At 32.0% G+C, this 26,991-nt stretch overlaps 1 pseudogene; it reads right to left on the reverse strand.

The window, feature by feature from the left end:
• Window positions 1-15,660, reverse strand: part of LOC126184078 (NADH-ubiquinone oxidoreductase chain 4-like) — a 104,501-nt pseudogene extending 88,841 nt beyond the window's left edge.
• Between the last annotated feature and the right edge of the window lie 11,331 nt (window positions 15,661-26,991).

The raw sequence follows: 26,991 nt of genomic DNA on the forward strand, positions 1-26,991 counted from the left end.
CCAATAAGAAAACATAAACAAGAAAACATATACAGCCTACTTACAAAATGTGAAATCTTATAGTGCGGGTATATTAACTGCACTTTCTAATCGTATTGGTGATGTTGCTATTTTAATTTCTATTGCTTGAATATTAAATTTTGGTGGTTGGAATTACATTTATTATTATGATTTTATTTCTAATTCTTTTGAAATAAAGCTTATTACTATATTAATTGTTTTAGCAGCTATAACTAATAGAGCTCAAGTTCCCTTTTCTTCTTGGCTTCCTGCTGCTATAGCTGCTCCTACTCCTGTTTCTGCTTTGGTTCATTCTTCTACTCTTGTTACTGCTGGGGTTTATTTATTAATTCGTTTCAGACCAATATTAGGTACTTATAATTGTGGTTGATTTTTGCTTTTAATTGGTTGTATAACTATATTTATGGCTGGTTTAGGGGCGAATATTGAATTTGATTTGAAGAAAATTATTGCTCTTTCTACTTTAAGACAACTTGGTTTAATAATTAGAATTTTGGCTATGGGTTACCCCAAACTTGCATTTTTTCATTTATTAGCTCATGCTTTATTTAAGGCAAACAAGTATACCAATAAATGTTCCATATTAATCTTTATTTATATATAATAGAGAAGTTATTGTGATCATACGAGGGCGCGTTTCTTTTTTTTCACTATTTGTGTTTTTTTCTTTTTTTTCTTTAAATATTTGAATCTTTTATTTTTTCTTAATTTTTAAAATTTTTGAATTCCTTATTTTGTTTCCAAAAGTTTTATTCTTGCTTATTTATTCACTTTTTCTTTGTATTATATGTAAGTTTTGTTAAACTAAATGTTCTATTTTGCAGTAATTTGATTTAAATATGAAGTGATTTTGGATTTAGCAATTGATTTAGTATCGGCATAATTCGTGCCAGCAGCCACGGTTATACGATTGATACAAGTGAATATTATTGGTTAAAACAGTTGTTTATATTTTTAGTGTTAAAATATAAATTTGTAAAGTGAAATGTTAAAATTTATTTATAGCACTTTTTATGAATCTGTGAAATTTAAATAATAAACTAAGATTAGGTACCCTATTATTTTAAATGTTAATTATATTTACCAGGGTACTATTAGTTAAGGACTTTAAACCCAAAGAATTTGGCGGTATCTCATTCCATTCAGAGGAACATACCCCGTGATTGATAATACACGATTTACTCTACTTGATTTATTTGTTTGTATATCTCCATTATCAGAGAATCTTTTTAGAGTTATAATTCTCAAGATTTATAATATAAAATATTTCAGGTCAAGGTGCAGCTTATAGTTAAAAGGAGGTGGGTTACAATAGATTTTTGTTTATAACGGATTTGATGGTGAAATACTGTTAATGAAGGAAAATTTGATAGTAATTTAATTTATTTAATTTAACTGATATTGGCTCTGAGGTGTGTACACATCGCCCGTCGCTCTCATTATTGATTATTCTATTTTATTGTTTTAATTTAGCTTCAATTTAGATGAGATAATTCGTAACATAGTAGATGTACTGGAAAGTGTATCTAGTAAGAGTTTCAAGATATAACTTATTAGTAAAGTGTTTCATTTACACTGAAAATTTTTCTGTGCAAATCAGGATATCTTGATTATTTATTTTATTATATTTATTTTTTGTTTATTTAATTATTTAATAAAAATAATTTTGTCGAATTTTGTCTTAGTATATTTTGTAGAATTGATTTTTTAGATTATAGTTTATTGGTAATGTAATTGTTTTATGAAATATTATTTTAAATTTTTAAAAGTAGATTTTAGTTATTGTACCTTTTGTATCAGGGTATATCAAAATTTTAGTATTTATTTTACTTGTCTCGATTTGGGTTGATTTATAAATAATTTATAGTTAATGTATCATAATTATTATTAAATTATTTATAGAAATGAGATGTTAATAGTTTCCCAAGATATCTAGTTTCTTAAGAAAAAATTTAATTTTCTGAAGTTAATTGTTTTTATTTAATTTTTTAAGTATAAATATTAACTTATTTATTCTTTAAGGGATAAGCTTTGAAGTTAATAACCTATAATTTGTTTTATAAAATATAATAGTGAGCTTTAAACCAGCTATCTTTAAGATTACGTTTTAGTTCATTATTTTTTATTTTGATTTTATAATTATTTTAGGTTTTTTATTAAGATTATTTATTTAATTTTAAAATATTTGTAATAATGATAGAATTAGTATATTTATTTGTATATAATTTTTACCTTGTGAATTTATTATAAGGAACTAGGCAAAATTGATTTTCGCCTGTTTATCAAAAACATGTCCTCTTGAAAATACTTTGAGATCTGGCCTGCTCACTGAGCAGATTTATAAAGAGCCGCGGTATTTTGACCGTGCAAAGGTAGCATAATCATTAGTCTCGTAATTAGTGGCTGGAATGAATGGCTTGACGAGAAATCGACTGTCTCTTAATAATTTTTTGAATTTAACTTTTGAGTCAAAAGGCTTAAATTTTTCTTTAGGACGAGAAGACCTTATAGAGCTTAACGTTTTATTTTTATATAGTTTTTTGTTTGTCTTTCTATATTTAATGATGATGTTATGTTGGGGTGACAATAAGAATAAATAAACTCTTCATTATTATATCATTTATTTATGTTTGTTGTTTTGATCCATAATTTATGATCATAAGATTAAGTTACCTTAGGGATGACAGCGTAATTGTTAATGAGAGCTCATATCGACAACACAGATTGCGACCTCGATGTTGGATTAAAAAAAATTTTGGGTGCAGTAGCCCAGTGATTAGGTCTGTTCGACCTTTAAATTCTTACATGATCTGAGTTCAGACCGGCGTGAGCCAGGTCGGTTTCTATCCTAAGATTATTGATTCATATTAGTACGAAAGGACCATATGGTTAAAATATTTTTTATTTTATTGATTAATATTAATTAAATTACTATTTTGACAGATTAATGTGTTGAATTTAGAATTCATTTATGTAGATTTTTTCTACAAATAGTATTGATACTTTATGATTTAATTATGTTTATTTTGAATTTTCTTTTATTAGTTATTTGTGTTTTAATTAGTGTTGCTTTTTTAACTTTATTAGAGCGTAAGGATTTAGGTTACATCCAAATTCGAAAGGGCCCAAATAAAGTAGGTTTTGAAGGAATTCCTCAGCCCTTTAGTGATGCTATTAAGTTAATTTGTAAGGAGCAGCCAATTCCTATTATATCTAATAATTAACTTTATTATTTTTCTCCTGTTTTTAATTTAATAATTTCCTTGGCTGTTTGAGTAATTTTCCCTTACTTGACTTATATGTGTTCTTTTTCTTATGGATTTTTGTTTTTTTGGTTGGTCTTCTAATTCAAATTATTCTTTATTAGGTTCTCTTCGTTCTGTTGCTCAAACAATTTCATATGAAGCTAGTTTGGCTTTAATTTTATTATCTTTAATTATTTCAATTGGTAGTTTTAACATTTTTGATTTTATAAATTACCAGCTTTTTTGTTGATTTATTATTATTTCTTTTCCTTTAGCTTTAGCTTGTTTTGCTTCTTGTTTAGCTGAAACTAACCGTACTCCTTTTGACTTTGACGAAGGTGAATCTCAGTTAGTTTCAGGTTTTAATATTGAATATGGTGCAGGTGGATTTACTTTAATTTTTTTAGCTGAGTATACAAGAATTGTTTTTATAAGAATATTATTAGCTTTAATTTTTTAGGTGGTGATTTTTATTCTTTTATATTTTTTATTAAGCTTGCTGTAATGTCCTTTGGGTTTATTTGAGTTCGGGGAACATTACCACGTTTTCGATATGATAAGTTAATGTACTTAGCTTGATAAAGTTTTTTGCCTTTATCTTTAAATTTTTTTTTCTTTGTCGGTTTAAAGATTTTATTTATTTCATTTATTTAGTGAAATTTTTTAAGAAAAGTTAATAGAAGAGTTAAACTTCTAGTTTTATGTTTTCAAAACTTATGCTTTTCCTAAGCTAATTAACTTATTATTCCTTAATTAGTTTATCTCATGCGTTTGCAATATGTACATTAATTAAGAAGTATGTAAAGTAGATAATTGTTAAGATTTGTCCTGTTATAATGTAAGGTTCTTCAACAGGTCGTTTACCAATTCATGTTAATAAGCATACAACAATTATAATTCAGAATAAAATTTGATTAATAGGATAGAATTGAATACCTCGAAATGGTGTTTTATTATAAAATGGTAAAATTATTAAGATTCTAATTGATAAGAATAGTGCAATAACACCCCCTAGCTTATTAGGGATTGATCGTAGAATTGCGTATGCAAATAAGAAATATCATTCTGGTTGGATATGGACAGGAGTTATTAATGGGTTAGCAGGTACAAAATTATCTGGATCCCCTAGAAGGTAAGGATTAAACAAGCATAATATAATTAATAATGATGTTATTAATACAAATGTAATGGAGTCCTTGAAAGTAAAGTATGGGTGAAACAGGATTTTTTCAAAATCTCCATTTAGTCCTAAAGGGTTATTAGACCCTGTTTGGTGGAGGAAAAATAAATGAATTGCTGCCATGGCAGCAATAATAAACGGTAGTACAAAATGGAATGTAAAGAATCGGTTTAATGTTGCATTATCAACAGCAAACCCTCCTCATACCCATTGAACTAAATCTGTTCCTAAATATGGAATTGCTGATAATAAATTAGTAATTACTGTCGCACCTCAGAATGATATTTGACCTCAAGGTAAAACGTATCCTATAAATGCGGTTGCTATAACTAAGAATAGAATTACTGTACCAATTATTCAGGTGTGCATGTATATGTAGTATCCGTAGTAAATTCCTCGTCCTACATGTAAATAAATACAAATAAAAAATATAGAAGCTCCATTTGCGTGTAAGGTTCGAATAATTCAATCATTATTTACGTCTCGGCAGATGTGAACTACACTACTAAACGCTATTTCAATATTTGATGTATAATGTATAGCTAAAAATAGTCCGGTTGCAATTTGAATTACTAAACATAGTCCTAGTAGGGACCCAAAATTTCATCAAAATGAAATATTTGTTGGTGCAGGTAAATCAACTAAAGAGTTATTAATGATTTTAATTAAAGGATGTCTTAATCGTAAGGGTTTATTCATTAGTAAATTATCTTATTTTACGAATAGGCCCCTGGTTAATATTGGTGATTTTAACAACTGCTAATAGTGCCAAAAATAAATAAATTATTATTATTATTGTAATAATAAATGTTGATCTATTATATAGTTTTTCTAAAGATATTGTTATTTCTTGATAATTGATTGAATTATCAATATTTAAAGTTTCAGTATTTTTGAAAAAGTCTATAAATATTGTTATATCTAGAATAATTAATATTGATATAATAAATACTCATATAGTTAAGGTAATAATTATCGTAATTGATTATGTTGAAGTATTTCGTTTGATGCAATTCTCGTAATATAAATAAATAGAACAAATATACCACCAAGAAACGTTAAAAATAAAATATATGATAATCAATATCTTTCCATTATTGTTCCTGTTATTAGCCCGACTAAAAAAGTTTGTAGGATAATGAAAAAAATTATTGATATTGGGTGTCTTAATTTAATAAAATTAATATTTATTACGTTTGATAGTGATATAATTATTATTTTGATCATTTCCGGGGTTAGTTTATTAAAATATCGGTTTTGGGGACCGATGATGGAAAGCTTTTCCACCTCTGATGTTTTAAAAGTGGGGGCTGAACTTATTTCCGGTTTACAAGACCGGCGTTTTTTTTAAACTATTAAAACTAATGTTTATATTCTCTGTCTTTACTTCTTTATTGATTTATTTTGCTGGTGTTTATGTTTTTTCCTCTAAACGTAAGCATTTATTAATGGTTCTTTTGAGATTAGAATATATTGTTCTTTCTTTATTTATATTAATTATTGTTTTTCTTATTGAGTTTGAATATGATTATTTTTTTTCTGTAATTTTTTTGGTTTTTTTCTGTTTGTGAAGGTGCTTTAGGTCTTTCTATTTTAGTTTCAATAATTCGTTCTCATGGGAATGATTTTTTAATTCTTTTGGTCTATCTTTACGTTAAAGTATTTATTTATAACTATTTTTTTTAAACTCCCCTCTTTGTTTGGTTAATAATTGTTGATGATTGGTTCATTCTTTAATGTTTATGTCTAGTTTTGTTTTTATGGTTTGTGTTTATTCATATGCGGATTTGAATATGATTAGATATTATTTTGGTATTGATTATTTTTCTTTTAGTTTGATTTTGCTTAGTTTTTGAATTTGTTCTTTAATAATTATTGCTAGAGGTTCAGTTTATTTAAGTTCTTATCATTCTAATTTTTTTGTCTTTATAGTCTTAATTTTAATGATTATGCTTTATTGTTCTTTTGCTAGATTGAGTCTTCTTTCTTTTTATATTTTTTTAGGCTAGATTAGTTCCTACTTTTCTTTTGATTTTAGGTTGAGGTTATCAACCTGAATGTTTACAGGCTGGTGTTTATTTAAATTTTTATACTCTGGTTGCTAGATTGCCTTTATTATTAGTTTTATTTAGGGTTTATGATTTTTCTAATACTTTGTATTTTCCTTTATTGGTAGATTTTGGTTCTTATTATTTTATATTTTATGTGTTTATAATTCTTGCCTTTTTAGTTAAGATGCCGATATTTTTGGTTCATTTATGGCTTCCTAAGGCTCATGTTGAGGCCCCTATTTCAGGTAGAATGATTCTTGCTGGTGTTTTATTAAAGTTAGGTGGTTATGGTGTTTTTCGTGTTATGAAGGTTATTTCTTATTTGGGTTTAAAGTTTAATTGCTGGTTCTATGTGGTTTATACCTTTTCTTTCAACTAAGTTTATTAGATATATTCCTTTAAAATTGGGTTATTATTCATCTAAATCATTTGATTATGGTTGAGGTGAATTATTTGGTGGTCAAGGTTTATATAGACTATTTATTTATTTAATTGGTTATATACAAGGTTGATATGATTCTAATTTTAAGATTTATCTTTTAACTTTTATTTTTTGAATGTTTATTTTGGTGGTATTATTTTTCGTTTACTTAAATAGCTTATGATTAGAGCATAACACTGAAGATGTTAAGGAAGTATTTTTACTTTTAGGTATTTATAAATATACATATATTATTTTTACAGTGAAAATGTAATGTTTAATTTAAACTATATAAATTTTAGAAATGTTAACGGAATTTAACCGCTAATATAAAAAGTTATCAGCTTTCATATTGACTTTACATTTCCTTAATTGGAACTTTATAGTTCAATTATATTATTAACAGTAATACGCCTCTTTTTGGCTTCAATTAATAAGAATAAGGGTATTTTATTTACCAACCTTCCAGGTCGAAACTGACTGCAATATTTCGCTTCTTATTCTATTTAAGGTTGATTGATTATATCAATACTTTTTGAATGCAACCCAAATGTTATAGTTAACTACAACCCTTTATTCTGCTCATTGTAAGGCTGCTTGATTTCATTCATGGTATAGTCCTCCTAGTAATACTATAATAAAAAATATTGTTGATATTGTTCAGATTATAATGTCTGGAGTTTTAAAAATAATTACATTTGGGAGGATTAGTGCGATTTCTACATCAAAAATTAAGAAAATTACTGCAATTAAGAAGAATCGAAGTGAAAAGGGTATTCGTACTAATCTTTTTGGGTCAAATCCACACTCAAATGGTGATCTGTTTTCTCAGTCATTAATTAATTTTTTGATAGTGTTGTTGCAAGGATTATAACAATTATTGGAATAATAAATCTAATAAAAATTCTTGTAGATAAAATTAGGATTGTTTTTCTTGATTAATATCAAGCTTTTTGATTGGAAGTCAAATGTACTATTTATACCAGAAAAACAATTATCTACCTCATCAATAAATAGAGATGTATAAGAATAATCACACTACGTCTACAAAGTGTCAATATCATGCTGCTGCTTCAAATCCAAAGTGGTGTCTTGGTGAGAATTGGTTTATTGAATGTCGAAGTACACATGTTGATAAGAAGATTGTTCCGATAATTACATGTAGCCATGGAATCCTGTTGCAACAAAGAATGTTGATCCATAAACTGCGTCTGCAATGGTGAAGGGTGCTTCTCAATACTCATGTGAGCTCTCAATAACAATTACGCTGTTATCCCTAAGGTAACTTAATCTTATGATCATAAATTATGGATCAAAACAACAAACATAAATAAATGATATAATAATGAAGTGTTTATTTATTCTTCATGTCACCCCAACAAAACATCATCATTAAATATAGAGAGACAAACAAAAAACTATATAAAAATAAAATGTTAAGCTCTATAGGGTCTTCTCGTCCTAAAGAAAAATTTAAGCCTTTTGACTCAAAAGTTAAATTCAAAAATTTATTAAGAGACTGTTGATTTCTCGTCAAGCCATTCATTCCATAATAAATTCACAAGGTAACAATTATATACAAATAAATATACTAATTCTATCATTATTACAAAACTTTTAAATTTAAATAAATAATCTTAATAAAAAACCTAAAATAATTATAAAATCAAAATAAAAAATAATGAACTTTAACGTAATCTTAAAGATTACAACAGCAATTAATATACGATCAGAAAGTATATCTCTAGATCAAACACCTTTATTTGTATGATCTGTAGCTATTACAGCTCTTCTCCTCCTTTTGTCACTTCCAGTATTAGCAGGAGCGATTACTATACTACTAACAGATCGAAACTTAAATACATCATTCTTTGACCCTGCGGGAGGAGGTGACCCAATTCTATATCAACACTTATTTTGATTCTTTGGGCACCCAGAAGTTTACATTTTAATTCTTCCAGGATTTGCAATTATCTCTCACATTGTATGTCAAGAAAGAGGAAAAATTGAATCATTTGGAACACTAGGTATAATTTATGCTATATTAGCAATTGGACTAATAGGATTTATTGTATGAGCACACCACATATTTACAGTAGGAGTAGACGTTGACACACAAGCTTGCTTTACATCAGCAACAATAATTATTGCTGTACCTACAGGAATTAAGGTATTCAGATGATTAGCTACACTATATGGAACTAAATTCAAATTCAATCCACCACTATTATGAGCTTTAGGATTTATTTTTCTATTCACAATTGGTGGACTAACAGGGTTAGTATTAGCAAACTCATCACTTGACATTGTATTACACGATACATATTATGTAGTAGCCCACTTCCATTATGTATTATCTATAGGAGCAGTATTTGCAATCATAGGAGGTGTTATTCAATGATACCCATTATTTACAGGATTAACTATAAATAATACATGATTAAAAATCCAATTTACAATTATATTTATTGGGGTAAACTTAACATTCTTCCCTCAACACTTCCTAGGACTAGCAGGAATACCACGACGATATTCAGATTATCCAGATGCATATACATCATGAAATGTAGTGTCAAGAATTGGATCTACAATTTCTATTGTAGGAATTATTATATTTATTGTAATTATATGAGAAAGAATGGTTACAAACCGAGCAATCATATTTAGAGCTAATATAAGAAAATCAACAGAATGATTACAAAATAACCCGCCTGCAGAACACAGCTACTCAGAACTACCATTAATTTCTAGATTCTAATATGGCAGATTAGTGCAGTAGATTTAAGCTCTACAAATAAAGGTTTGACCTTTTATTAGAAAATTTATTAATGGCAACATGATCAAATTTATCCCTTCAAGATGGAGCTTCCCCATTAATGGAGCAACTATCATTCTTCCATGATCATACTATAGTAGTATTATTATTAATTACAGTAATTGTAGGTTATGCTCTAAGTTATATATTATTTATTGCCTATACAAACCGAAACATACTTCACGGACATTTAATTGAAACAATCTGAACAGCACTGCCAGCAATTACACTAATTTTCATTGCACTCCCATCATTACGACTACTATATTTACTTGATGATTCAGTAGATGCAATAATCACAATTAAAACAATTGGACGACAATGATACTGAAGATATGAATATTCAGACTTTATAGATGTAGAATTTGACACTTATATAACACCAGAATAAGACCTAGAAAATGACGGATTTCGACTCCTAGATGTAGATAACCGAACAATTCTACCAATAAATACGGAAGTACGAGTATTAACAAGAGTATCAGACGTTCTACACTCATGAGCAGTACCTGCATTAGGGGTTAAAATTGACGCAACGCCAGGTCGACTAAACCAAGGAACATTTACAATAATCCGACCTGGATTGTTCTTTGGACAATGCTCAGAAATCTGTGGAGCGAACTACAGATTCATACCAATTGTAATTGAAAGAACTTCAGTATACTTATTTATCATGTGATTATCTAAGATAATCTAAGGAGTTAGTTAAAATATATAACATTAGAGTGGCAATCTAAAATAACTAAACAATTAGTACACCTTGAAATACATCAGATGACTGAAAGTAAGTAATGGTCTCTTAAACCAAAAAATAGTAAATTAACGACTACTTCTGATGGGGAAATTTAATCCAAATCCCTCAAATATCCCCTCTCATATGATTCTCCCTATTCATTATATTTTCGGCTACATTAATTTTATTTAATCAAATAAACTTTTTATCATTTAAACCAAATCTTATTAAAAGAGCAGAAAAAAGAACAATTGATATAAAAAACTTAAATTGAAAATGATAACAAATTTATTTTCAACATTTGACCCATCAACTAACATCTTCAATTTATCATTAAATTGAACTAGAACATTCTTAGGATTATTATTAATCCCATCAATGTCTTGACTTACACCATCACGAATTAATATTATTTGAAATAAACTAAACTTAACCTTACACAATGAATTTAAAACATTACTAGGACCAAAATCATTTAATGGAACAACATTCATCTTCATTTCAATCTTTATTATAATACTATTTAATAATTTCATAGGATTATTCCCTTACATTTTTACTAGAACAAGACATTTAGCATTAACATTTGCTATCACTCTACCTATATGATTAAGATTTATGTTATTTGGATGAATTAATCATACCAATCATATATTTACACACCTTGTTCCTCAAGGAACACCGCCTGCATTAATATCATCTATAGTATTAATGAAACAATTAGAAATGTCATTTGACAGGGTACATTAGCACTACGACTAGCAGCAAATATAATTGCAGGACACTTACTATTAACATTACTAGGAAATACAGGACCATCTATAGAAATAAACTTAATTTCACTATTAATTATTGGACAAATACTTCTATTAATTCTAGAATCAGCAGTTGCAATAATTCAAGCTTATGTTTTCTCAATTTTAAGAACTTTATACTCTAGAGAAGTGTACTAAACCTATGTTAACAACTCACTCAAACCACCCATTCCACTTAGTAGATTACAGACCTTGACCATTAACAGGAGCAATTGGAGCAATAGTTTTAGTATCAGGATTAGTAAAATGATTTCACCTATTTAACATTAACTTATTCATAATTGGATTTGGAATTACCTTACTAACTATAATCCAATGATGACGAGATGTAGTACGAGAAGGAACATACCAAGGACTACATACAGGATTTGTATCAATTGGATTACGATGAGGGATAATTTTATTTATTGCATCAGAAGTCCTATTCTTCGTTTCATTTTTCTGAGCATGTTTTAGAAGAAGACTAGCACCTACTATTGAACTAGGAATATTATGACCTCCAATAGAAATCCAACCTTTTAATCCTATATAAATTCCATTACTTAATACAGCTATTCTTTTAGCATCAGGAGTAACAGTAACATGAGCACATCATAGTTTAATAGAATCTAATCATACTCAAGCATTACAAGGACTATTCTTCACAGTATTACTAGGACTATACTTCACTATACTTCAAGCATATGAGTATTGAGAAGCACCCTTCACCATTGCAGACGCAGTTTATGGATCAACATTCTTTGTTGCAACAGGATTCCATGGGCTACATGTAATTATTGGAACAATCTTCTTATCAACATGTGTACTTCGACATTCAATAAACCAATTCTCACCAAGACACCACTTTGGATTTGAAGCAGCAGCATGATATTGACACTTTGTGGACGTATGTGATTATTCTTATACATCTCTATTTATTGATGAGGTAGATAATTGTTTTTCTAGTATAAATAGTACATTTGACTTCCAATCAAAAACCTTGATATTAATCAATGAAAACAATCGTAATTTTATCTACAAGAATTTTTATTGGAATTATTAATCCGATAATTGTTATAATCCTTGCAACAACACTATCAAAAAAATTAATTAATGACCGAGAAAAAAGATCACCATTTGAGTGTGGATTTGACCCAATAAGATCAGCACGAATACCCTTCTCTCTTCGATTCTTCTTAATTGCAGTAATTTTCTTAATTTTTGACGTAGAAATCGCACTAATCCTTCCAATTGTAATTATTTTTAAAACTTCAGATATTATAATCTGAACAATATCAACTATATTTTTTATTATAGTGTTACTAGGAGGACTATATCATGAATGAAATTAAGGAGCTTTACAATGAGCAGAATAAAGGGTTGTAGTTAACTATAACATTTGGGTTGCATTCAAAAAGTATTGATATAATCAATCAACCTTAAATAGAATAAGAAGCGATATATTGCAGTCAGTTTCGCGCTGGAAGGTTGGTAAATAAAATACCCTTATTCTTATTAATTGAAGCCAAAAAGAGGCGTATTACTGTTAATAATATAATTGAACTATAAAGTTCCAACTAAGGAAATGTAAAGTCAATATGAAAACTGCTAACTTTTTATATTAGCGGTTAAATTCCGTTAACATTTCTAAAATTTATATAGTTTAAATAAAACATTACATTTTCACTGTGAAAATAATATATGTATATTTATAAATACCTAAAAGTAAAAATACTTCCTTAACATCTTCAGTGTTACGCTCTAATCATAAGCTATTTAAGTAAACGAAAAATAATACCACCAAAATAAACATTCAAAAAATAAAAGTTAAAAGAAAAATCTTAAAATAAGAATCATATCAACCTTGTATATAACCAATTAAATAAATAAATAGTCTATATAAACCTTGACCACCAAATAATTCACCCCAACCATAATCAAATAATTTAGATGAATAATAACCCTATTTTAAAGGAATATATCTAATAAACTTAGTTGAAAGAAAAGGTATAAACCACATAGAACCAGCAAATCTGACAAAAGAAAGTATACTTAAAGAAAATAAATTTTGAGAAAAATCAAAATTAGAAATAAGATAACCTAAATAAGCACCCAAAACAACTACAGTAATAGTTACAAACTTTAAATAATAGGGCAAAGCAATAACATGAGGAATAGGAAAAATTAATCAAGACAAAAGACTGCCACGAAAAACAGCAACAAATAATAAACCAATTATACCAAACGAAATATAATAACCCTTATCATCAAAAGAAAATCTAGAATAAAAATTATTATCATCAGACATTGAATAATAAAAAAGACGAAAAGAATAAGAAGCAGTTAAGCCAGTAGAAAAGAAATAAAGAAAAAAAATAAAACAATTTATTCATCTTAAACAAACCATTTCAAGAATTAAATCCTTTGAATAAAAACCAGTTAAAAATGGTATACCACACAAAGACAAACTAGAAACATTAAAACAAACTGAAGTTAAAGGCATAAAATTAACAATAGAACCTATAAAACGATTGTCCTGAGAATCCTTTAAATTATGAATTATTGAACCTGCACACATAAACAATAAAGCCTTAAATAAATCATGAGCTAATAAATGAAAATATGCAAGTTTGGGGTAACCCATAGCAAAAATTCTTATTATTAAACCAAGTTGTCTTAAAGTAGAAAGAGCAATAATTTTCTTCAAATCAAATTCAAAATTCGCCCCTAAACCAGCCATAAATATAGTTATACAACCAATTAAAAGCAAAAATCAACCACAATTATATCTAATATTGGTCTGAAACAAATTAATAAATAAACCCCAGCAGTAACAAGAGTAGGAGAATGAACCAAAGCAGAAACAGGAGTAGGAGCAGCTATAGCAGCAGGAAGCCAAGAAGAAAAGGGAATTTGAGCTCTTTTAGTTATAGCTGCTAAAACAATTAATATAGTAATAAGCTTTATTTCAAAAGAATTAGAAATAAAATCATAATAATAAATGTAATTTCAACCACCAAAATTTTATATTCAAGCAATAGAAATTAAAATAGCAACATCACCAATACGATTAGAAAGTGCAGTTAATATACCCACACTATAAGATTTCACATTATGGTAATAAATAATTAAACAATAAGAAACTAAACCTAAACCATCCCATCCTAATAAAATTCTAATCAAATTAGGACTAATAATTAAAAAACCTATAGAAAGAATTAATATTAAAACAATAATAATAAAACGATTTATATTTTTCTCTCCCGATATATAGTCCTCTCTATAATAAATAAACAAAGAAGAAATATACATAACAAAAGACATAAAAATAAGAGACATTCAATCCAAAATTAAAGTCATAACAACCAAAGAACCATTTAAATTAAAAAGTTCTCATTCAACAAAAACTCTATAATCAATTATTAAATAATAAATACCCAAAATAAAAATTACAGTTCTAGAAAAAAATAAAGAAAAAAAACTCAAAGAACAAAATGAAAACAAATTCACGGCCTAAGATGAAAAAATTCATATCATTGATTCCACAAAACAACATTTTTAATTAAAATACTTAAGCAACCTAAAGAAAAAATACTCCCCCTTTAAACAAAGAATATTTAAAGGCAATCAATGTAAAAGTAAAAGATGATATTCACGAAAATAACCAAGAGAACAAGTATAAACACCAGAATAATAATTACCATGTTGAGAATAAGAATACATGTATAAAGTATAAACAGCCCAAAAAAAAGACAAAAAAATTAAAGCAAAAAATCTAAAAGAAGATCAAGACATAATTCTATTTAATAATCTAAGTTCACCTACCAAATTTAAAGAAGGAGGAGCAGCTATATTAGAAGAGCTCAAAAGGAATCATCATAAAGCCATTCTTAGTATCAAATTAATTATACCCTTGTTAATTAATAATCTTCGTCTACCTAAACGCTCCTAAATAATATTAGATAAACAAAATAAACCAGAAGAACACAAACCATGACCAACCATTAAAGAAAGAGAACCTATACAACCCCATCAATTCATAGTCATCAATCCTCCAATAACTATTCTTATATGAGCAACAGAAGAATATGCAATTAAAGACTTTAAATCAACCTGACGAAAACAAATAAATCTAACAGTAACCCCACCAGATAAGCCTAAAGACAATCAAAAATAATTAAACTTTAAACCCAAATAAGAAATAGCCTTCATAACACGAAAAATACCATAACCACCTAACTTTAAAAAGACACCAGCAAGAATCATTCTACCTGAAATAGGGACCTCAACATGAGCCTTAGGAAGCCATAAATGAACCAAAAATATCGGCATCTTAACTAAAAAGGCAAGAATTATAAACACATAAAATATAAAATAATAAGAACCAAAATCAACCAATAAAGGAAAATACAAAGTATTAGAACAATCATAAACCCTAAATAAAACTAATAATAAATCAATCTAGCAACCAGAGCATAAAAAATTAAATAAACACCAGCCTGAAAACGTTCAGGTTGATAACCTCAACCTAAAATCAAAAGTAAAGTAGGAACTAATCTACCTTTAAAAAAAATATAAAAAGAAAGAAGACTCAATCTAGCAAAAGAACAATAAAGCATAATCATTAAAATTAAGACTATAAAGACAAAAAAATTAGAATGATAAGAACTTAAATAAACTGAACCTCTAGCAGTAATTATTAAAGAACAAATTCAAAAACTAAGCAAAATCAAACTAAAAGAAAAATAATCAATACCAAAATAATATCTAATCATATTCAAATCCGCATATGAATAAACACAAGCCATAAAAACAAAACTAGACATAAACATTAAAGAATGAACCAATCATCAACAATTATTAACCAAACAAAGAGGGATCAAAAAAATAGTTATAAATAAATACTTCGACGTAAAGATAGACCAAAAGAATTAAAAAAATCATTCCCATGAGAACGAATTATTGAAACTAAAATAGAAAGACCTAAAGCACCTTCACAAACAGAAAAAACCAAAAAAATAACTGGAAAAAAAAATCATAATCAAACTCAATAAGAAAAACAATAATTAATATAAATAAAGAAAGAACAATATGTTCTAATCTGAAAAGAACCATTAATAAATGCATACGTTTAGAGGAAAAAACATAAACACCAGCAAAATAAATCAATAAAGAAGTAAAGACAGAGAATATAAACATTAGTTTTAATAGTTTAAAAAAAACGCCGGTCTTGTAAACTGGAAATAAGTTCAGCCCCCACTTTTAAAACTTCAGAGGTGGAAAAGCTTTCCATCATCAGTCCCCAAAACCGATATTTTAATAAACTAACCCCTGAAATGATCAAAATAATAATTATATCACTATCAAACGTAATAAATATTAATTTTATTAAATTAAGACACCCAATATCAACAATGCTTTTCATTATCCTACAAACTTTTAGTCAGGCTAATAACAGGGACAATAATGGAAAGATATTGATTATCATATATTTTATTTTTAACGTTTCTTGGTGGTATATTAGTTCTATTTATTTATATTACGAGAATTGCATCAAACGAAGTATTTCAACTTGAAGCAATTACGATAATTATTACCTTAACTATATGAGTATTTATTATATCAATATTAATTATTCTAGATATAACAATATTTATAGACTTTTTCAAAAATACTGAAACTATAAATATTGATAATTCAATCAATTATCAAGAAATAACAATATCTTTAGAAAAACTATATAATAGACCAACATTTATTATTACAATAATAATAATAATTTATTTATTTTTGGCACTATTAGCAGTTGTTAAAATCACCAATATTAACCAGGGGCCTATTCGTAAAATAAGATAATTTACTAATGAATAAACCCTTACGATTAAGACATCCTTTAATTAAAATCATTAATAACTCTTTAGTTGATTTACCTGCACCAACAAATATTTCATTTTGATGAAATTTTGGGTCCCTACTAGGACTATGTTTAGTAATTCAAATTGTAACCGGACTATTTTTAGCTATACATTATACATCAAATATTGAAATAGCGATTAGTAGTGTAGTTCACATTTGCCGAGACGTAAATAAGGATTGAATTATTCGAACCTTACACGCAAATGGAGCTTCTATATTTTTTATTTGTATTTATTTACATGTAGGACGAGGAATTTACTACGGATACTACATATACATGCACACCTGAATAATTGGTACAGTAATTCTATTCTTAGTTATAGCAACCGCATTTATAGGATACGTTTTACCTTGAGTTCAAATATCATTCTGAGGTGCGACAGTAATTACTAATTTATTATCAGCAATTCCATATTTAGGAACAGATTTAGTTCAATGGGTATGAGGAGGGTTTGCTGTTGATAATGCAACATTAAACCGATTCTTTACATTCCATTTTGTACTAGCGTTTATTATTGCTGCCATGGCAGCAATTCATTTATTTTTCCTCCACCAAACAGGGTCTAATAACCCTTTAGGACTAAATGGAGATATTGAAAAAATCCTGTTTCACCCATACTTTACTTTCAAGGACTCTATTACATTTGTATTAATAACACCATTATTAATTATATTATGCTTGATTAATCCTTACCTTCTAGGGGATCCAGATAATTTTGTACCTGTTAACCCATTAATAACTCCCGTCCATATCCAACCAGAATGATATTTCTTATTTGCATATGCAATTCTACGATCAATCCCTAATAAGCTAGGGGGTGTTATTGCACTATTCTTATCAATTAGAATCTTAATAATTTTGCCATTTTATAATAAAACACCATTTCGAGGTATTCAATTCTATCCTATTAATCAAATTTTATTCTGAATTATAGTAGTTGTTGTATGCTTATTAACATGAATTGGTAAACGACCTGTTGAAGAACCTTACATTATAACAGGACAAATCTTAACAATTATCTACTTTACATACTTCTTAATTAATGTACATATTGCAAACACATGAGTTAAAATAATTAAGGAATAATAAGTTAATTAGCTTAGGAAAAGCATATGTTTTGAAAACATAAAACTAGAAGTTTAACTCTTCTATTAACTTTTCTTAAAAAATTTCACTAAATAAATGAAATAAATAAAATCTTTAAACCGACAAAGAAAATAAAAAAATTTAAAGATAAAGGCAAAAAACTTTTTCAAGCTAAGTACATTAACTTATCATAACGAAAACGTGGTAATGTTCCCCGAACTCAAATAAACCCAAAGTACATTACAGCAAGCTTAATAAAAAATATAAAAGAATAAAAATCACCACCTAAAAAAATTAAAGCTAATAATATTCTTATAAAAACAATTCTTGTATACTCAGCTAAAAAAATTAAAGTAAATCCACCTGCACCATATTCAATATTAAAACCTGAAACTAACTCAGATTGACCTTCGGCAAAGTCAAAAGGAGTACGGTTAGTTTCAGCTAAGCAAGAAGCAACACAAGCTAAAGCTAAAGGAAAAGAAATAATAATAAATCAACAATAAAGCTGGTAATTTATAAAATCAAACATATTAAAACTACCAATTAAAATAATTAAAGATAATAAAATTAAAGCCAAACTAACTTCATATGAAATTGTTTGAGCAACAGAACGAAGAGAACCTAATAAAGAATAATTTGAATTAGAAGACCAACCAGCAATTATAACAGTATAAACACCTAATCTAGTACAACATAAAAAAAACAAAAATCTATAAGAAAAAGAACACATATAAGTCAAGTAAGGGAAAATTACTCAAACAGCCAAGGAAATTATTAAATTAAAAACAGGAGAAAAATAATAAAGTAAATAAATAGATACAATAGAAATTGGCTGCTCCTTAGAAATTAACTTAATAGCATCACTAAAGGGCTGAGGAATTCCTACAAAACCTACTTTATTTGGACCCTTTCGAATTTGGATGTAACCTAAAACCTTACACTCTAATAAAGTTAAAAAAGCAACACTAATTAAAACACAAATAACTAATAAAAGAAAATTCAAAATAAACATAAATAAATCATAAAGTATCAATACTATTTGTAGAAAAAATCTACATAAATGAATTCTAAATTCAACACATTAATCTGTCAAAATAGTAATTTAATTAATATTAATCAATAAAATAAAAAATATTTTAACCATATGGTCCTTTCGTACTAATATGAATCAATAATCTTAGGATAGTAGCATGTAGGTATCATGTAGGTACCACCATTGAACAATTACAAGCCCATTTTTAAAACTTTCCAAAAACACCTCGTATGTCGTAGTCACTTGATCGGAGTAGGTGGATTGAATAGAGTTTAGAGTTTGTCGGAATAGGGCGATTTATGAACTTTTACCACATTGCGTGTACACTCCCAGATAGATCTTTGGAGGCTAGATCTTCCCACACAGTTTTCCAGTAGTACTATGACCGTTCAACACTCTTTTACTCCCGACTGGAGACCCACGAAGTGTGGTAGCGATATCGTTGACTCTGTTCACTTTCAGGTCACCATGTAGAAGGTAGCTGGTGTCGAGGTAAAACCGACGCGGGAAGTTCAGCATATAGGGGTTGCTACTGATTTGGACTGGGGCATCGGGTGATTTTGGCTGGAATTTATGAAATAATGTTGCTGTTGGACTGCAAGAACCTTTTTCAGACATGGCTTTGGTACGTTTGATGAAACGCACTGAGCATTTGGCATGTAAGTCTATTAACCCCAGCCCTCCAGCTTGCATCAGGGTGCAAGTTTGAGCAGAAACTTCGAAGATGTTCCCCCTCCACGGCATCCAATACATGTTCTGCTTAATCGCACACGCAGTTTGTTTGGACACGGGCAGTACTTGAGCCTGATACCAGGCCTTCGCTATGGTATAGGTGTTCATGATCTCCACCCTTTCGTGAAGTTCCAATGTTGTGACAGAGTGTATTCCGGCTACCGCACTGATTTTATGCAGCGTGGTACGTCACTTGAGCGCCTCCATTCTCCGCGGGTTATCCGTCATTACCACTCCGAAGACTTGGTGCTGTGTCCGGGCACAGAACCAGTTCCGCTGAATATACCACCCGCGACGTGTGAGGGGGTGTAACTCTGTCTTTGTAGGACTTACCATCGCTCCTGTTGCCTTCTCAAACTGGTGGATTATAGTGTATAGCCTGTCTACATCTGCTAGCTGTTCCACGAAAACGGCGAGGTCATCGGCATATTCCCTGCAAATCAACTGGTCGTTGCTTATCGTGATCCTCTGGCATTCGTGGAATATATGTCGGAGAAGCGGATTTAATGCTATGGCGTACAAAGGCATCGACAGTGGGCATCCTCGCCCTATTGACCTAAGATCGGGATTTTGTCACTAGGGCAGCCATTGACGATGACTCTCGCAATGACATTCCCAAACATATTCTGAATAACGGTCATGAACTTCATCCCAAATCCCAGTCCGGTCATTACCTTCATCAGATAAGAGTGATTAATTCTATCAAACGAATTTTGAATGTCGGTAAGTAAGATCGCTGCGTTTCTCATCCTTTCACTTTTGACATATTCGATACAGTGTCTGTATGCCAGAACAGCCTCGAATGTATTTTCATCCCTATTGCCCACGTTTGGTGTTGACTGACAAACTTTGGCAGTACATGCTTCAAACTACTGGCGACACACCGCACCATTATTTTATAGTTGCTGTTCAGCAATGCGATTGGTCATAGACTGTTAATGTTCAGCGTCGCGTTTGACTGTGGAACGAGCGTAATGCAGCCTTCCTTAAATGTTGGTGGTATTTCGATTCCATTCTGGACTTCATTGGCAACGTGGATGACAGTGTCACTTAAGGTGTTAAAATATTTAGCATAAAATTCAACAGGGATCTCATCAAGTCCTGAAGGCTTTCCCTGGGACTCCCTTTGATTGCATCCTCCAGGTCGACGTGTGTAGAAATCACGTTGATGTGTAATAGGCGAGCCCTCGTTAAAACATGGGGAACGTTTTGCAGAACAGTTGCTAACGCTTCGGAGGTTACGTCGGTGGCGCGAAAAAGAAGTTCAAAAGAAGTTCAAAATAAGTGCAAATTTCTCGCCGCATCTCCTTCATTTCACGGGTTTTCCGACCGTCCATTTTCCTTCAGTCTTTTATGTATAACTTTTCGCGACGCCTGCGTTCACCGTACAAATGATATATGGAGAGCGACTCCCCATGTACAGCACAAACGGGTTGACCGCTAGTGACTGTAACCACTCCTCACGGACCTCACGTCGTTTAAAATCTGAGATTTAAATCCCTTAAAAACCAGAAGTAGATAGGTTTGTCCCGCAACCTGCTGAACTAGAACTTGTAAACGGCTCCGATAAAACTGAACTGTTGTCCTGCGCAAGTGAGCTTTCTGACGACTGTAATTGATCAGAAACATTCGATGGTAGACATGGCTGCTGTGACCCACCATTCAAGTCTACACGTCGCACAGTGCTGCTCATGGAGTAATCTTTTCCACGTGATGTTAAACTCTTCAGCTAAAATGACGTCGTTCAAAAGACTACAATAAGCTTCCAGGTGATTTTGCAACATGGGGGCCGATCACGAGGCAACGTTATTTGGCAAAAGTAACTGCAATGACCCGAGAAGATGACTGGTATGATTTCTGTGGCGAAGTGTAGGCGAGAATTACATCCAGTCTAGCCGACTATGGCCTATGTTGTAAAAATAGGTATAGTGGCTTATGTCTGGATTCAAGATAAGCCACATGTCTTTAGGCCGGAAAATGTCGACTAGAGCACAACGCTCGGTAGATTGGTTTGGCCGTGGCATTTGATTGATATCACTGAACACTGCATTAAAATCACCACCGATGACAATTTGGTCATCGTTGCGGTGCAAAAGTTGACAAAGTTCTTGAGTACAAAAGTGCCTTCTTACCTGCCTATCGTCAGTCGGGGCGTAAAATTTTACACAGACAATGTTGTTTATTGTGCAAGCAGTCACGTGGTCTTTAAGCAAGAATTCAACGTATTTGATATGAATATCTAGCCATGTTTAAATAGCACTGCCTGTCTCCATTCACGGGTCTACATTTGCAATAACAGTAAAATCAGTGATAAAATCATGTGCCTTACAGGTCATTCCTTGGAGGAATGCTGCGTGACACTCATTGTCCCGTAACAACTTCTAGGATTGTATAATTAAAGAAACCATTGAAATAAAAATCATCGACAACACTCAAAATAGGGACGGTGGCCTGCAGCTCAGCACGGCGTGCGATCCAGCGATCGCGCCGTTGTAGCGGGCGCGTCAAATGCCGAGTCAACTTATACCTGTATACGTCGATGTTGCGGGCACCAGTGAAGTCACAACCAGCAGTCATTGTGTATAAGGGGCTTACCAGGAGCCCACTCGCTGTCATGTCACTTGACACTGGGCAAGGAGAGCTTGACCGAAAACCCATGTGATGTTAATTACTCGACCAGGCTGGAAACCTGAGAACTTTTTATTCATGTAATATGTGAGTTAATACACTCTTTGCATACCTCGATGCTCGATGCTGGCAGGCGCAAGCACACGCAACATGTGTTTAGTGCAAACGCCTAAGGCTGACTGCTCGGTACAGAAGCAGTTACATGTGTGCTTCCGAACATGTACAAACACTTTTAAATAGGATTATCAATGAATAATTTTATCTTCTAAAACCTGTGTTTATTTAATCAGCTCTCACTGTACATATCTTCATATTTAAGAAACTGTTGCTAAGAGTAACATGCATTAATATGTACTGATTTGGTGCATCGCTCCTGCTACATTACCTGGTGGCTGGCCAGTCCCAAAGCACAGACCATTAAAGCAACAGACGCCAGCGGCACGTGTATCAGCAAGCAGCGCACGACACACGACAGCAACTTCACGTATGCATATCATTAATTCCACATAAAGAAAGGACACCTAAGCTATTAATGTAATATTATATATGTGAATCATACATGACTACTTCACTTCACATTTGCAATGGAGCGGCGACAGTGTAATAGTACATGTTTTCCCCACACTCTCAGAAAAAGACAGAGTGATCTATCATCGTAACGTTGTATATACACTGAAGCGCCAAATAAATTGGTATAATCATTCGTATTCAAATATACAGATATATAAACAGGCAGAATACGGCGCTGCTGTCAGCAACACATATATAAGACGAAAAGTGTCTGGCGCAGTAGTTAGATCAATTACTGCTGCTACAATTTCAAGTTATCAATATTTAAGAGAAATTGAAGGTGATGTTACAGTCGACGCACGAGCGATGGGACACAGCATCTCCGAGGTAGCGATGAAGTGGGGATTTTCCTGTACGACCATTTCATGAGTGTACCGTGACTATCAGGAATCCGGTAAAACATTAAATCTCCGACGTCACTGTGGCCGGAAAAAGATCCTGCAAGAAAGCGACCAACGACAGCTGAAGAGAATCAATCGTTCAACGTGACAGAAGTGCAACCCTTCCGCAAATTGCTGCACATTTCAATGCTGGGCCATTAAAAACTGTCAGCGTGCAAACCATTCAACGAAACATCATCGAATGGGCTTTCGGAGCCGAAGGCCCACTCGTGTGCCCCTTGGTGACTACACGACACAAAGCTTTACGCTTCGCCTGGGCCCATCAACACCGACACTTGACTGTTGATTACTGGAAACATGTTGCCTGGTTGGACAAGTCTCGTTTCAAATTATATCGAATGGATGGACGTGTACGGGTATGGAGACAACCTCATGAATCCATGGACGCTCTATGTCAGCAGGAGATTGTTCAAGCTTGTGGAGGGTCTGTAACGGTGTGGAGCGCGTGCAGTTGAAATGATATGGGACCCCTGATACGTCTAGATACTAATATGACAAGTGACACGTACGTACGTATCCTGTCTGATCACCTGCATCCATTCATGCCCATTGCGCATTCCTACGGACTTCAGCAATTCCAGCAGGGCAATGCGACACCGCACACGTCCAGAATTACTACAGGGTGGCCCCAGGAATACTCTTCTGACTTTAAAGACTTTCACTGGCCACCATACTCCCCAGAATTGAACATTATTGAGTATATCTGGGATGCCTTGCAACGTGCTGTTCAGAAGAGGTCTGCACCCCCTCGTTCTATTACAGATTTATGGACAGCCCTGCAGGATTCACGGTATCAGTTTCCTCCAGCACTACTTTAGGCATCAGTCGAGGTAACGCCAAGTCGTGTTGCGGCACTCCCGCGAGCTCGATGAGGCCATACACGACACTAGGCAGGTGTACCAGTTTCTTTGGCTCTTCAGTGTCGTACTGATGTGTGATGTGACAACTTCTGTTCGCATGTGAAAGTAAGCGTTGCTGGTGAAATATTATGTGTTTCGCCCACACACAGAGAATACTGCATGTTCCGTCAGTGTAATTTTATATCTGTTTATTATGCATGCCCACCAAGCGATGGTGGTGAAACATTACATGCTTTTCAGGGACACTCTGCTAATAGGCACAAGTTGGCAGTTGCATCACCATCACTGTCCTGACAGTGAGTTGGGACTGGCAATAGCGTAATATTATTTGCTTATTACACACATTTATACCTGTACATAATTCCTATCGCAAGACTAGGCAGAAGCAGGTAGTTGCATCATCAGAAGCTTGAAAAGGAATGCTGCTGCCCTCTATAAAGAAACGGCGTGAATGGTTTTTGCCTACTTCAGTTCGATCATCATTAATGACTACAGTTGGAATATGAAGAGTCAGTCTGACAATGCTAATGGTGATGTTACGGGTTAGTGTCCTTATTTAACAGGTGATGGTGACAAACCGTCACCCGTCTTTGACAATGAAACTATGGTTTTGTTGAGAAAGATTTCCAAGAATGTAAATGTTGTTACGGCACATAATTGTAATGGGTAGAAATAAGAAAAAAATTTGAAACTCTTTCGCATTGTCACAAGCCAACCCAAGTCATGTCAGAGACAGAGGAATTGACACGGCAATTGACAGCCTGGTAAGAAATATAGAAAAATAAGGAGGACACATGCGGCCACTACGAACCGAGCATTACGTCATAGCCTCATGCCAGCTCCCTTAAAATATCCCAGCTCTCCAGATCTCGTCATTTGTTGATCATTGGGCTCTATGGCATTCACAGTAATAGTATTCGATTTCATGATCATGATACTGTAGTGAATCTATGTCCTAGACCCTCCAGTACAGTCTATGAACTAGCCAAAGATGTATTCCAGACAATGGTCTTCACCTGAAGAACTTAATGCTGCTCTCTGCCCACCAATTATTATTATTATTATTATTATTGTAATTTACCATTGCATAGAGTGATTAGGGTGGACTTGTCTTATTTTTTAGATGAACATAATTTAAAAAAAACCACAAATCTGAAAGCTTTATTTAGCAAAAAAGTATTGAATTATATTTAACATGGTGAATAAAAGAGTATGATGAGTGACAAAATTACTTATTGCCATTGTTCAACCACCACATAAGTATGATAAATTAGTGTTATTGATAGATGTATATGTCTATTGCGTTTGTGTGTGTGTGTGCGTGTGTGTGTGTGTGTGTGTGTGTGTGTGTGTGTGTGTGTACGAGTGCGAGTGAGTGAGTGGTAGAGAGAGAGAGATACTTATCAATGTCATTTCTTCCTTTGCAGAAGTGTTGCAGCAGTCTCGATGTGGATTTTCCTCACTGCAGCTGGACCTGATGACGATGATGTGCTCATCATCATTTCCTCAACCTGGGCTGTGGAACTGTCAGCCACATAAGTCGCATCCCAGGTCTTCACACTGTGGGCATCATGTGCGGAATCGTCATTCTAGTTCAGACCTATGATGTGCTGATCGCCACCTCAGACTAGGCCATGAAACTGGTAGCCTCAAACACTGCATGCTGTAGCCTTGTCACCATGGGTTGAGTCCTCACACTCATTGTGGTCATTGCTTGCAACCCCATAACCAGAACTGCAAACACTGCACCTGAAGTCATCGCCCCACCTTGGACCATCACATATGTCATGGTCACTACATGCAACCCTGTCACCCCTGCCTAAGGCATCCTGTCTGCTGTGCTCACTTTTCAATCTATCAGAATGGCAACATCCTGGGCCTAGCAGTAACAACTGTCATTCAGCCTGCTCTGTTATGGATTACCACATATATCATGCAACCATATGCACTACTCTGTGGTTGCTGGTGCTTTCTCGAACAGAACCTTGTAATCCCACATTGAAATCACTTAAGTGAGGTATCAAGATCCTCTACATGCATACTGAACAGTACTGCTGAGGATGCCATAATAATTAATAACGTGTGGTATCCTGCCATTAGGTGCAATGCAGTTCAGGACTGTGAGGTGACTCACCTGCCAAACAAAGCAGTAATGCTCAGGAGGAAAGCATTGTCAAAATTTGGGGGAAGGATGGAATGATATCAGAACATGTGTCATTGCAAAACAGTATGGAACTTTTATCAAGGATGTCATAATGAAGGGTTCTTTCTGATATGCAGGAAAGAGGGTATGATACGGCACTCTGTGGGGTACTCCACCTTTATGTGCAGTCACATTTTTGTGATACAGTTAAGGAGGGGGGGGGAACAGTTTCATCTCTCTTCTCGATGGTATTGTCGGTAAAAAAAGGCATGCATTAATCTGCAGAATCCCAAAAAGGGCGATGGATATTGCTCTGAATGGTCGCTCCTAACTTGCAACTGAATCTACCTAAAACACG

The sequence above is a fragment of the Schistocerca cancellata genome, chromosome 4, assembly GCF_023864275.1.
Source record: "Schistocerca cancellata isolate TAMUIC-IGC-003103 chromosome 4, iqSchCanc2.1, whole genome shotgun sequence".
Classification (NCBI taxonomy): domain Eukaryota; kingdom Metazoa; phylum Arthropoda; class Insecta; order Orthoptera; family Acrididae; genus Schistocerca; species Schistocerca cancellata.